We start from the raw sequence: 15525 nt of genomic DNA on the forward strand, positions 1-15525 counted from the left end.
TTCTAGTTTACAATATTTGCTCTTATCATGTCCGCTATTCTCTCCAAATTGACTGACAAAACATCTCTTCCTAACACAGAGGAAATAGAGCAGTTCTAACCGCCAAAGGGCCGGCTTTGCCGTTGTCCAGGCGTAAAGTTAGGGACTGGATTTTCCTTTCAGTGGTTAGTTTGTAAAATATTTTTGACTTAATTTTGCAATGATTCTCATTCCAATGTGATGTATGCAGAGAGCAAGCCTTCTGGGCACTATACAATATGTGTAAGTTAATATTTGTTTTCATCGTATGAAGCCCTGTTAGACTTTTTTCAAAGTCAAAAACCGGATCATAGCCTAAAGAGATGAAAAATGTTTACCCGGCCTTGTAGTAGAACTAGCAGCAGTGCTCTAATCTATAAATGCTATTCTATATGATGACAGTGTATGTGAAAATGTAACTAAGAAGCTGCTGTGTGCTGCGGTTTTATGCAGATCCAATAAGTTTTTCAGTAAATATTTTCTGCGTTTCACGTTAGGTTGCTTTATGTACGTGAACGTGACAATGAGAGGCATGGAAAGATGTATGTGTCATGGACACACAGGGGCTGGAATCATTGGAAGACACCGCTCTGATACACATACTGTAACGAGCCCTGCACCTGTGTGTCCATCACATGAACATGGACAGAATTTTATCGACTTGTAGTAAACCATGAATGTAAACTACTGAATAACAACAAGGCGAGATCTTGAAAACCGTGAGGAATTAATACAGAAATTATATTGGAAAATTGTATAACTTTTAATTAACCAAAATGTAACACTAGACCTCGGCAGAGGCTAATGAATGGATATGAAGGGAGTAGGCAGAGGCAGTCGCTTATGACTTCATCTACATGAGCGTGCCTGTCTGCTCATTAGCGCTGCCTGCAGGAGGACAAGAGACACATGGTCAGAAAAGACCCTGTACAATTAAGATTTAAGTCTTGTAGCATCATGTTCTCTATTAATAAGCTAACACAGAGCAGATCACCAGTGCATGAAATCGTATAGAAAAATGGGTCTCAAAAGACTTTTATGCAACACGATAATAGACTAAGGCTGAGTTCACACCTGTGTTCCGTTGTTCTGCTCCATCAGAGGAGCAGAACAAGGTAATAACGGAACGGAGGGTTGCACAACGGATGCCGACGGAACACATTGACTTTAATGGGTTCTGTCGGGGTATCCGTGATTTTGTTGGACACAATATCACGGCATGCTGCACTATTGTCTCCGGTAAACGCCGGCAAACCCTGACGGATCTGCGACGGACGCCCCTAACGGAGCCTCCAACGCAGGTGTGAACATAGCCTAACTAAAGTACAAGCCACAGATCACACTATGAGTAATGAGAAACTGCTCTGTTGTATCTAAAATAAGCCTGGCTATTCCTAGGATCTAATTTGGAGCTCTGAGCTGAGATATACATGCTGCAATGGTTAACCAATAATGAAAACTGACTATCTGTGAGCAACTCCCTAAAGGGATGGTCTCAGGACTGACATTGGTGGCCTTTGCGATAGCCGACTATGCAGCCGCTTGGATAACCTTAATTGGAGCTGACAGAAGACAACGCAAAACAAGAATGGTTTCATGACCTGCTACACTGTACTTTTTTTTTTTTTTTTTTTTTCTAAAGTATTTTTGGAACGCTTGAATGGAGATGAGCCAAAGCCAATGGACAAGAATAACATCGTTTTTTCTAATCCTGGACGAACTCTTTATTCCAATGATTTTTAACCTGTGTCTCTTTCAGCTGTTAAAACCCCTGACAGCTTGCAGCCTGCTAATAATTATAGTTTCACAACTGCTGGAGAGTCACAAGTTGGAGACCACTACTTAGGCTGGATTTAGACGAGCATGTTGCATCCTTAAAGGACAGAAAGTATTTCGGCCGTAAGTCCCGGACCGAACACACTGCAGGGAGCCGGGCTCCTAGCATCATAGTTATGTACGACGCTAGGAGTCCCTGCCTCTCCGTGGAACTACTGTCCCGTACTGAAAACATGATTACAGTACGGGACAGTTGTCCCACAGCGAGGCAGGGACTCCTAGCGTCGTACATAAGTATGATGCTAGGAGCCCGGCTCTCTGCAGTGTGTTCGGTCCGGGACTTGCGGCCGAAATACGTTCCGTCCTTTACGGACCGAACATGCTCGTGTGAATCCAGCCTTAAGTTAAAGTGGTCTGTTTCCATGGAAGATTCCCTGTAAGCTACGTATATGTCATAGTTAACTTGAATGTAATTTGATTACTTTTGAAGCACAGTGTTGGAGTGAACTTCTGAGGCTGGGTTCACACGTTTGTTACGTTTTTAACAAGCACTTTTTTGTTTTAGTTGATTAACTCCCATTGAGAGACATGGGAGTTTATATACCAAAATAAAAACTGCATGCTAAATACGCAACAAAAACATATTGTGTGAACCCAGCCTTAGAGAGACGCCATACATGGCAGATAATTTACATGTCATAATTGGTGTGTGTTAGGCTATGTTCACAAGGAGGATGTTTCATATGGAAAAATGTAGAATTGGGCAAGAAACTGCGGCAGAAATCTGTGGCTAACCCTCAGATTTACGCTGCGGTTTTGCAGTAGAAATTGCCACGTTTCTGCAAGCAGAAGAGCCCTGTTCAAAGTGGCTAATCTGCCTGTGGTTATCCGACACGGTTTTCTCTGCACAATACGCCAGGAAACGGTGTAAAAACTTGATACTTTTTTTTTTTCTTTCAACGAGTCAGTTTGCACTTGAAGCCAATAGAAGGATTGTAACAAATGTTTGTCATGCTGATGCCCACACAGTAAATGCGTCGCTATTGGCATGAAAATTCTGCCGTGTGAACAAGGCCTAAAATGTTTTCACACTTTGCATTGCACAGGGTGAAATCTACAATCACTATTCATGAAATTTCCGCAATATAATGAACATACGGATCTAAATTCTGCACAGATTTATTTTGCCATGTGTGGATGGGGTTTTGGAGAAAAAAAACAACCACATGTATTGTGCTGTAAATTGACGTGGATTTTCAGTGAAGAGTCCGCATTGAAAATCTGCGACCCTGCTGTCACGTCTGAACTCTCCTTTAGGGGAAAAGTAACACTTCTCAGTTGTCGTTAAGTTTATGGTTCTTATTAGCCGTAATATGTGTGCACTCATCAATGATATTTATATATAATGTGACCATTAATTATTTCGACTAAGTACAGAACTATTCATCTTTTTCAGCTTTTTTTTGTAAATAAAGACATTTTCTAATTGCATTTCAGTAATTATTGTTTACAATTGTGGATTATGAGCGTGGTAAGCACTAAACTACACAACCAATGTATTCATTGTTCTCCCTGACATCCTCATTGGACATAACATAAATTAAAACTGTATTTTAGCATACAGTAATATTAGGATGGATGTGCATATGCACAGTGTTTTGCCCAGAGTCCATGATATATCTCTTGGATAAAAGAAAACAGAAGGAAGGAAGAAACTACAAATCCAGAGCAAAATGGGGCATATTCACTAATACTGGCAAACCGCAGAGCGGGAGAGTTGGTGGAGGTCACCGTAAAGCCACCATGTCTTCCATTGAATCCTTCACTGAGTGCAATGGGGAGGCACAGTCGAGGGGAAGTGTCTGATCCAGCATCTACAGCTTCTAGAAGTCTAACACGACGAATCGAGGGTTGTTTCTACCAAGGATTATCAGAAATATCTTCCAGTAATTACAAATATTCTATAGGGGTTGTCTTCATCCGCTTCCCTTTACATTACTCATTAACGTGTATAAGTCTCATGAGTCATTCGAAAATGATGGGACAAGGTAACTGCAATGATTTGGGATTTTGTCTGCAATTAGCACAAGGTTGCTTCGATAGGTCTTTCTAAAGAGCTCACTGAATTGGAGCATGGTAATCTAATAGGATGCCACCATTGCAACACATCCAGCGATTAGCAACAAAGTGGCATGCTATGTAGTGTTACAGAGCGGGATCCCGAGTGCTGAGACGCAAAGTGTATAAAAGTTGCCAACACGCTTATGACTCGATCACTGCAGAATTCCAAACGTCTGGCATTAACATCCTCACAAAAACTGTGCCAGGAGCTTCATGGCATGGGATTCTATGGCCGTGCAGCTGCATGCAAGCCTTACATCACCAAGCACAATGCCAAGCGTTGGATGGAGTAGTGTAAAGAACGCCGGCTCTGGATCAGTGGAAACGTGTTCTGTGGAGTAACGGAACACACTTCTCGATCTGGTAGTCTGATGGACGAGTCAGTGTTGGGCAAATGCCAGGTCCATAAACGCATGGTTGGGTGAGATTAATGTGGAACAACTGAACTGGCCCGCACAGAGTCCTGACCTCAACCCCATTGAACACCTTTTGGGATTAACTAAAATGGAGATTACTAGCCAGGCTCTCTTGTCCAACATCCGTGTCTTACCTCACAAATGCTTTTCTGGGTGAATTTGCAAAATTTCCCACAGACCCACTCCAAAATCTTGAAGCTTTCCCGGAAGAGTGGTAGCTGTATTAGCTGCCAATGGGGGACTGTAGCGGTTGCAGACCCCGCTCATCCTGCTGACATCTCCCTCCCTGGAGACGCCAGCACATGCGGCCATCCTGCCCTGCAGTGACCACTAGGGTGTGTGCGCGAGCTCATTCCTGGTCTTAAAGGGCCAGTGTGCACACATTTAAAAATGTTACTAATTACTCCCAGATCACCCTGGACCATAAAAAGGGCCCTGCCCTTTCACTCCTTGCCTGAGCGTTGTTTGTATTCCTATGTTAGTCTTGCAAACAGTCCCTTAGTCGTATCCTGTTCCCGTACCCTGCTACCTCCTATCCTGTATCTCGTGCTGTATTTGTTCCTGTTCCCTCTCTAGTGTTGGAGTCGTGTTGTGCCGTCTGTTACGCCTGAGGTCATACACAATGTCTGGTGTCATCTGCCACACCTGGTACCTCCTGCCAAATTTTGCATCACCTGCCATCTAAGTACCATCTGTACTTAGCCTTGCTACTCTCTGGACTGTTACAGGTACCCTTGTGCTTGAACTTCGTAGAGACTTGGTACACTGTTGTTTGGCCAGCTGCTACTCCGCTATGGCGGTGCGGCCTAGTGGGTCCACATACCCACATATCGTGACAGGGACCAACTCCTTATTAATACCTATAGATTTAGAAAGGGATGTCATAAACGCTCCTGTAGATGTAATGTGTAGGTGTCCCAATACTCATGTCCACATAGTATATATCAACTTGTTGGACGTCACATTCCAAAACTATGGGCTTTAATATGGAGTTGGGCCACCTTTTGCAGCTAAGACCGCCTCCATTCTTCTGGGAAAGCTTTCCAAAAGATTTTGGAGTGTGTCTGTGGGAATTTGTGCCCATACAACAAAAAGAGTATCTGTGAGGTCAGGCGAACATTTGGCTCGCGATCGGCATTGCCGGACTTTCTGAAGGCTACATACCTTCCTCCACACCAAAAATTCATCAAACCAAAACTTTCTGAACCTCTCTTTGTGCACAGGGTCATGGTTGTGCTGAAACAGGAAAGAGCCTTCCTCAAACTTGTCAGAAAGTTGGAAGCAAACAACTGTCTTATGTGTTTTGTAAGCCGTAGCATTAACATTACCTTTCACTGGAAATAATTGGCTAACTAAACCCTGAAAAACAGCCCAAGACTATTGTCCCTCTCCCACCAAATTTTGCAATAGGCACTATGCATTCCATATGTAGCGTTCTTCGGTCATCTGTCAAACCCAGATTTGTCCATAAGACTGCCAGATAGTGAAATATGATTCATCACTCCAGAGAACACGTCCAGTGGTGGTGTGCCTCACTCCAGCCATTGTTTGCCATTGCCCATGGTGACCGTAGGCTTGGGTTTCATTAAGCTCTTAACAAGCAGTTCTTGTGCTGATATCCCTTTACAAGGACGTTTTGAACTCTATAGTGAGTGATGCAACAGGATAGGCTTTTTTTTTACTTTCCAAGTGCTTTAGTACTTGTCGCTCTCGTGACTTTGCCGGTTCTACCGCTTTCCGGCTGAGCTGATGTTACTCCTAGACACTTCCAGTTCACAATAATAGCAGGTCCGGTTCCACACGTGGCGTACACTCTGCAGATAGTCCATGTGGAAAATCTGCAGTGTTTACATAACAAATCTCATCCACACGCTGTGGCATAAATCTGCACAGAATGCGTAAATTGACCTGCGGTGCGGATTTTAAATTTACAGCATGCCAAATTTATGTTATAGAATCGATTGTAGATTTGTTGTGGGAGTTAAATGGAGAAGTGAAAATCTGCATCAAATACCCAACACCGTGGATTAGCTGCGTATCCACAGCAAAAATACGTTAACTAAAAAAAATTACTATATACTTAAATGTGGCGCTCCCATAGCAACGCGTCCATGCTCCACTGGATGCTCTCTGTATATGCGGCTTACTGTGATAACGTTTCATCACATGCGACTGCTGCATCCAATCACAGACTATAGCAAACCCATCTTACAAAACGTCACCACAGAAGGCTGAGTGTACGGAGACCAGCCGGGGGAGCATGGACACATTGCTATGGGCACGCCAGGGGAGGTGAGTAAAGCCCTTTTTTTTTTTTTTTTTTACCTGCAACTGATTTCTGTAGTGGTAAAGTTACACGAAAATAAGCTTGATTTGATGTGGATATTCCCTGCGGTTTCTGGGTCAGGTACGCTGCAGAATTTTTTGCAGCATACCCCATCCGTACGAACATACCCTTAAAACTCACCAGGGCAGATTAGGAGTTTCACAAACTAATGACCGTGCCACGTTTAAAGTCAGTCACTGAGATCTTCAGTATGACCCTTACTACTAGTAATATTTGTCTAAGAAGATTGCAATGGAGGTGGCTGAAACACCTGAACTGAATAATTAGGAGAAATGTCCACATACTTTTGGCCATATGGTATATTTTTTTTTTTTTAAATGTTCCCCCCTTTTTTAATGTATATCTAAATAGCATATTCCAGCCATGCGGTGCGTCTAATTTCTATGGTGTCCTCTGTAAGTCCTGGGAAGTAGTGATAAGGAACAGCAGCTACTCACGGAGCAGACACCGGGGACTGAAGACAAATTAAACCTATTAATAATCAGTTTGGAAACACAGGTAGAATTAGCAGTGCCGTGAGACCCCTGATGTTACCTTATTTCTCATACCGCCGCTACTTTTAGCAGATGTTTCTTCAATCCTAGATGTCACACATAACAAAGTGTACTTAAAATCCAGAGACTCCCTTACCATCATGATGGCTGATATAAACTATGAGGTATTATGCTAAAACCTTTATTCTGAAAGCATTTTTTCTTGGAGTCCAAAAATTATAAAGGAGACCAAAATGTTAAAATAAATTTTTCAATACAAAACAATATAATATTCCTGAATGTTCCCCAGCTGCCAGTGTTCCTATCCCCTGCCACATCTCTGGTGGTGAAGGAATAATCTTGAAGGTCATCTTCACCTATATATTATACCTCTGGGCAACATTGTTGTGTTTGAGTAATGAGAATTTTTGTGTTCTCAATAACTTTATATAGGGATGGGCTGATCACGTTCAGTTTTTCTATATCTAACACAGTCTGTTTAAAGCTGTATTCACATATATTGTAATTGCGGCAAATTTTTTTGTCAGAATTTGAGGACAGAAAATCTGCAGTGCATTACAGTAGCAGCAAAGTGGATGGGATATAAAAATCTCATCCAGATGCTGCAGAAAATTTCCTTGCAGAAATTGACCTGCTATGCAGATTTTTTTAATCTGCAGCATGTCCATTTTATGCTGCAGAATTATTCCGCATTCGTTGCAGATTTTCCCCATTAAATTTAACAAATGACAAATGTTGGGATGATGTTTTGCCCCGTGTTCTAATTTCCATGCAGAAAATATCCTGCAGCATTAAATCCAATCTACACGGCTACTACTGTAATTGGCGCAAATCCGCACGGAAAGTACACATCATTTCTGCCCCGTCTGCAAGGGGCCTAATGATCTCTGACTGATCTAACCCGTGCCTGTTGACCCACCTATAATAGCTGTGTATCCTGATCCGTGCGTGGCCACCATTATGGATGAACTCTGCCTTGTCTACCTGCTTGTTTCACTATGTTTATCTGATGAATCTTTATTGCGTTTCTAGTCAACTGTTGCTATAAGACATTCTTCAGGGAACTTCAATATGAGGATTCCCCTCAACGTCAGGAGTCAGACTTTGGGGGAGGTGGGGAACATGTACGGCACAAAAAAAACCTATTTGAGACAGTATGTGGAACAGATTTAAAAAAAAATTCTGCAACAAATCTACCGTGTGTGAATATACCTCTATTCTTATAGAATAAGAGGGCTATATAGCAAATATAAATATTGTATACCCCAGAGAACACCTTCAGGCTGGATTCAAATGGGACTGAAATGTTGCAGATTGTCAGTACAGAAAATCTGCGCGGATTACAATACCAGCCATGTGGATACGATTTGAACAAATCTCATCCACATGCTGCTGAACATTTTCCGGACGGAAATCCCTGCATGCTGCAGATTTTCAAATTCACAGCATGCTCATTCTATTCCGGATGTTCACTGTAGATTTCATCCTTTTAATGTAGAAGAGGTGAAATCCGCAGGAAAGCACGCACGTAAAACGAGTAGATTTTGCTGCAGAAAATCTTTCCCGTGTAAATCCAGCGTTAAAGAAAGGACAATCCATGATTGTATTTATCATTATATTCTTGTCGTCAGATAAAAGATTACTAGGTAAAGGCCAGTACCATCCATTCCTGCCTGCTTGGCCACTGATCACACTACAATGCTTCACTGAAGGCTGGGAATCATTGTGAAAAAGAAATACGCTATAAATTCTATTCACAAGGAAAACAAAACCATAAACCAGACCTCGGCCTTCTAGCCTCTAAATAAATTACACGATTTCTGTATCTCTTCTGCCTCACAGACATGGCCATATTACAGGTCTATCTTGTACAGATCTGTATTAATGCCCCCATTGAAATATATACCGTACCTTATATGCCTTCGATTTCATATGTAGGCACAAGGAATCCATGACAAATAAAAATTTGTATTGAACTGAATCATAGGTAGTTTCCTATAGAAGTTTACGATGCCACACTGAGTTCCTGAGGCTCCTTAATACAAAGCTCTAGGAACTCCGTACCGCCATGGAGACAATGTGAATATGGCATTGATTATGGCCTACTGCCCAAAACAACCATACACAACAATGTTTATACCTATACCAGCTTCTTGTCACCAAGCTCTTGCAGGTTCTTGCCTAGGCTGGGTGCAGCTGCCTCATAATTAGGATTCCAAACGTAACAAGAGTAAATTACAATGCAAGTGAATAAAGTTGTAGAAAATTTTATAACTCCATACTCTGCAGAAAAACGCAGCATGTATTGTACTTTGAGGGATGACATCCGCATGTTAATACATGTGGAATTCGTTTTCAGGGTAGTGCTGTACCTGAAATTAAAGGGGTTGTCCAAAATTAGAAACACATGGCTGTTTTCTTCCAAAAACAGCACCACACCTGGCCACGGACTGCCTTATATTACAGCTCATTCCCGTTTACTTCAATTAGGCTGAACTGCAATACCAGATACAACCCATGGACTGGTGTGGCACTGGTTTTTTGAAAAAACCCTTATGTTTTTCTAATCCAAGACAACCCCTTTAACATATCCCAAATTTTCCACTAAAAGTGTAAAGGATCTACCAGACACAGCTTCTGTGTCGACGCCTGTGGTTAATCAGTCTGCATCTGCTCCTAGGTCTGATAGAGTGACTCGATCTGGTACCACTCAGGCTGGTAGGCTTAGGAGTGGGAGAACCTATTGACCTCTGCTTCAAATTGACCCTGGCTTTACTGACTACACTCCTGCTCTGCGTTTGGTAGCTCGTACACTCCTGGTTTAACTCGGCTCGTTCACTACTCTTGTTGCTCACGGTGTTGCCGTGGGCAACTGCCCCATTTCTCTTAGCTTCTGTGTACCCTTGTCTATTTGTCTGTTGTGCACTTATTGAGCGTAGGGACCGTCGCCCAGTTGTACGCCGTCGCCTAGGACGGCCCGTGCAAGTAGGCAGGGACTGAGTGGCGGGTAGATTAGGGCTCACCTGTCTTCTCCCTACCCCATCATTACATAATCACAGGCACATATACCTTTTCTACCCTGGTCCCTGACACAACTATGGACCCCCTTGAGACCCTGGCTCAGCAAATGCAGGGCCTCTCCCTACAGGTCCAAGCCCTGGCTCAGAGGTGCAACCAGCGTGATGCTAACCAGGTAGTGCTCTCCACCTCACCTCTTGAACCCCACCTCAAGTTGCCTGACCGGTTCTCAGGGGACCGGAATACTTTTTTCTCCTTTCGGGAGAGTTGTAGGCTCTGTTTCCGATTAAGACCCCACTCCTCAGGTTCTGAGAGCCAGCGAGTGGGTATAATTATGTCCCGGCTCCAGGACGGCCCCCAAGAATGGGCCTTCTCCTTGGCTCCTGCCGCCCCTGAACTTTCCTCTGTTGATCTTTTTTTTTCTGCTCTCGGGCTCATATATGACGAGACTGACAAGACTGCCTTTGCCGAGAGTCAGCAGGTGACCTTACGTCAGGGTAACAGACCCGTTGAGGAGTACTGTTCTGACTTTAGGAAGTGGTGTGTATCTTCTCGGTGGAATGACCCTGCCTTGAGGTGCCAGTTTAGATTGGGTCTGTCGAACGCCCTGAAAGACCTATTAGTTAGCTATCCCTCTTCTGACTCTCTAGATCAGGTTATGGCTTTAGGGGTACGTCTTGACCAACGTCTCAGGGAACGACGACTTGAATGTTTTTGTGCCTTCTCCTCTGGCTCCCCCATGATGGCTCCCGAGGTTCCGTTGCTTCGTTCTTCCACGGGAATCTCGGATGAACCAATGCAACTCGGGGCCTCCGTGTCTCCCCAACAACGTAGAGAGCTCCGCAGGAAGAATGGTCTCTGCTTCTACTGTGGGGATGACAAGCATCAAGTAAACAACTGTCCTAGGCGTAAGAATAAGCATCCGGAAAACTTCTGCGCCTAAGTGACCATCTGTGAGGTCGCTTGGGCGCACAGGTATTTCCCGTAAATATGAAACCTAATAAGATCTCGCTTCCCTTTCAGGTCTCTTTTGATAGTAGGTCTGCCACCGGCAGTGCCTTCATGGATTCAGGGTCTTCTGTTAATATTATGTCTGTGGAATTTTCTATGTCTCTAGCTATGCCATTGATTGATTTTCCTAAACCTGTCCCGGTAGTGGGTATCGACTCCACTCCACTTGCTAATGGTTATTTTACGCAGCATACCCCTGTTTTTGAACTCATTGTTGGCTCCATTCATTTGGAGCAGTGTTCTGTACTTGTGATGCAGGGATTATCGTCCGATTTGGTTTTAGGCCTTCCCTGGTTGCAGATGCATAATCCCACGTTTAACTGGAATACTGGGGATCTTACCAAATGGGGTAATGAATGCATGACGTCCTGTTTTTCTGTTAATTTTATTTCTCTCCCTGAGGAGGTAAACACTCTACCTGAGTTTATTCAGGACTTCGCTGATGTTTTTTCGAAAAAGGCCTCCGAAGAGTTACCTCCTCATAGAGAATATGATTGCGCAATCAATTTGGTACCAGGAGCTAAGCTCCCTAAGGGTAGGATTTTTACAGTAAAGAAGGGAGGGAACCTCCAGCTCACCAGTTTGATGCGTCTCCAGACTCGCCGCTCGGATCCCCGCTACGGCTGGCGGTGTGTAATGGAAGAAAAGAAAGAAATGATCCAGCGCTGAGTCGTGCTTCAAGTTAAAAAGGAAACGATATTCCCACCTTTATTGGAGTATAGAAGATTAAAATTGTAGGGAGACGCAGTCCCAAAACAAGTGTGAATAGTAGGCAGTTGTGCCTTAGCCTACGCGTTTCAAGCACGTCCTGTGCTCTTACTCATGGCAAAAGAATGGTAGGATTTTTAATCTCTCTTGTCCCGAACATGAGGCCATGAGAGAATATATCCAGGAAAGCCTGGCCAAGGGTTACATTCGCCCCTCTACTTCTCCGGCAGGTGCTGGCTTCTTCGTAGGGAAGAAGGATGGTGGTCTTAGGCCGTGCATCGATTACCGAAACTTGAATAAGGTCACTGTAAGGAACCAGTATCCCCTTCCTTTGATTCCTGATCTCTTCAATCAGGTTCAGGGTGCCCAATGGTTCTCTAAGTTTGATCTTCGGGGGGCTTATAACCTTATCCGAATCAGAGAAGGGGATGAGTGGAAGACTGCGTTTAACATGCCTGAAGGTCATTTTGAATACCTCGTTATGCCCTTTGGGTTGTGTAATGCTCCCGCGGTCTTCCAGAATTTCATAAATGAGATTTTAAGAGACTACCTGGTTGTATTTCTTGTAGTGTACCTTGATGACATACTTGTGTTTTCCAAGGACTGGTCCTCCCACATTGAGCATGTCAGGAAGGTGCTCCAGGTCCTTCGGGAAAACAAACTCTTTGCTAAATCCGAATAATGTGTGTTTTGGGTGCAGGAGATACCATTTTTGGGTCAAATCCTCACTCCTAATGAATTCCGGACCCTGCCAAGGTTCAGGCTGTGGCTGAATGGGTCCAACCTGCCTCCCTGAAGGTGTTACAGTGCTTCCTGGGGTTTGCTAATTATTACAGGAGATTTATTGCTAACTTCTCGGTCATCGCTAAGCCTCTTACGGATCTTACTCGCAAAGGTGCTGATCTCCTCCACTGGCCTCCAGAGGCGGTCCAGGCATTTGAGATCCTTAAGTAGTGCTTTATCTTTGCCCCAGTGCTGATTCAGCCTAACCAAATGGAGCTATTCATTGTGGAGGTTGACGCCTCTGAGGTGGGAGTGGGTGCTGTCTTGTACCAGGTCCCTCACCCATCTCCGTCCCTGTGCCTACTTCTCCAGGAAGTTCTCGCCCACTGAGAGTAACTATGACGTGGGCAACCGCGAACTCTTAGCCATTAAATGGGCATTTGAAGAGTGGCGCCACTTCTTGGAGGGGGCTAGGCACCATGTAACTGTCCTTACCGACCACAAGAATCTGGTTTTCCTAGAATCTGCCCGGAGGCTAAACCCGAGACAAGCTCAATGGGTGTTGTTTTTTTACTAGATTCAACTTTGTGGTCACCTATAGGGCTGGATCGAAAAATATTAAAGCTGATGCACTGTCACGTAGCTTCATGGCCAGCTCTCCTTCGGAGGAAGATCCTGCTTGTGTTTTGTCCCCAGGTATAATCATATCCTCTGTTGATTCTGACTTAGTCTCCGAAATTGCGGCTGATCAAGGTTCAGCTCCCGGGAACCTTCCTGAGAACAAGCTGTTTGTTCCCCTGCAATTCCGGCTAAGGGTACTCAGGGAAAATCATGACTCTGCACTATCTGGCCACCCAGGCATCCTGGGTACCAAGCACCTCATTGCTAGAAACGATTGGTGGCCTGGGTTGCCTAAAGACGTTAAGGCCTACGTCGCCGCTTGTGAAATTTGTGCTAGGTCCAAGACTGCCAGGTCGCGACCAGCGGGCTTACTATGTTCTTTGCCCATTCCCCAGAGACCTTGGACCCATATCTCCATGGATTTTATCACCGATCTGCCTCTATCTCAAGGCAAGTCGGTGGTGTGTGTTGTAGTAGACCGCTTCAGAAAGATGTGCCACTTTGTGCCCCTCAAGAAACTACCCAATGCCAAGACGTTAGCTACCTTGTTTGTCAAACACATCCTGTGTCTCCATGCGGTTCCTGTCAATATTGTTTCTGACAGAGGGGTACAATTTGTTTCATTGTTTTGGAGAGCGTTGTGTAAAAAGTTGGAGATTGATCTGTCCTTCTCCTCGGCCTTCCATCCTGAAACTAATGGCCAAACTGAGAGGACTAATCAATCTCTAGAACAATATTTAAGGTGTTTTATCTCTGACTGTCAATATGATTGGGTCTCCTTCATTCCCCTCGCCGAATTTTCCCTTAATAACCGGGTCAGTAACTCGTCAGGGGTTTCCCCCTTTTTCTGTAATTTGGGGTTTAATCCACGGTTCTCCTCCGTTTCACCTGGTGGTTCCAACAATCCCGACATAGATGTAGTTCATCGGGAACTGTGCACAGTCTGGGCCCAGGTTTAGAAGAACCTAGAGGCGTCCCAGAGCATACAAAAGACTCAGGCAGATAGAAGACGTCCTGCTAACCCCTTGTTTGTGGTCGGGGATCTGGTGTGGCTATCTTCAAAAAATTTGCGTCTTAAAGTTCCGTCCCAAAAATTTGCTCCCCGGTATATAGGGCCGTACAAGGTCATTGAGGTCCTTAACCCTGTTTCCTTCCGGCTGGAGTTACCCCCGTCTTTTCAAATATGCGACGTGTTTCATGCCTCCCTCCTGAAACGCTGCTCCCCGTCCTTGGCTACCTCGAGGAAACCTCCGGTCCCTGTTCCCCCCCCCCCCTGAAGGGGTAGAATTCGAGGTGGCCAAGATTGTGGATAGCAGGATGGTCCAAGGCTCCCTCCAGTACCTGGTCCATACGGGCCTGAGGAGAGGACTTGGGTACCCGACCGGGATGTTCACGCTGGGGTGTTGCTCAGGAGGTTCCATCTTCGGTTCCCCAATAAGCCAGGTCCACCTAGGAAGGGTCCAGTGGCCCCTCATAAAAGGGTTGTCCCACAAAGAACCTTCCCCTGGTAATCAGATTTTCGCCACAGATTCAATTTCTCTAACCCGTTGTAATGACGGGGTAGGGAGACAGGCAGGTGAGCCCTAATCTACCTGCCACTCAGTCCCTGCCTACTTTCACGACGCATCCTAGGAGACGGCGTACAACTGGGCGACGGTCCCTACGCTCAATAAGTGCACAACAGACAAATAGACAAGGGTACACAGAAGCTAAGGGAAATTGGGCAGTTGCCCACGGCAACACCGTGAGCAACAAGAGTAGTGAACGAGCCTAGTCAAACCAGGAGTGTACGAGGTACCAAGCGCAGAGCAGGAGAGTAGTCAGTAAAGCCAGGGTAAATTTGAAGCGGGAGTCAATAGTACTAGAAGGAACAGCAGAGCCAGGAAACCAGACAGAATCACAGGCAAAGGAAGAGCAGGAAATGAAGGTATAAATAGACAGAGGGCGGGAGCTAGCTCCGTCTGGCCAGGCTGTGATAGGTTCTCCCTCTCCTCAGCCTACCAGCCTGAGTGGTAACAGATCGAGTCACTCTATCAGAACTAGGAGCAGATGCAGACTGATTAACCACGGGCGTCGACACAGAAACTTTACACCCGTGGCGAACAACTGGAAAAGCCACATATAACCACACATTGGACTCAATGATGTCCATATGTCCTAATAGCAAAGGGGTTGTCGTCATGACACAAACCCTTTAAATTCTTGTTTTAGTTATATTTATACATTTATTTTTTAATGGCTTATGAGCAAACTTAAAGGGGTTGTCCACTCG

General features: G+C 44.7%; 1 protein-coding gene across 1 annotated transcript in view; it reads right to left on the bottom strand.

The window, feature by feature from the left end:
• The window catches only part of ASTN2 (astrotactin 2), a 647867-nt gene that overhangs the window by 153228 nt on the left and 479114 nt on the right, over positions 1-15525 (bottom strand). The gene's annotated exons all lie outside the window — the stretch shown is intronic.

Source organism: Rhinoderma darwinii, chromosome 8 (assembly GCF_050947455.1).
Source record: "Rhinoderma darwinii isolate aRhiDar2 chromosome 8, aRhiDar2.hap1, whole genome shotgun sequence".
In the NCBI taxonomy this organism is placed as follows: domain Eukaryota; kingdom Metazoa; phylum Chordata; class Amphibia; order Anura; family Rhinodermatidae; genus Rhinoderma; species Rhinoderma darwinii.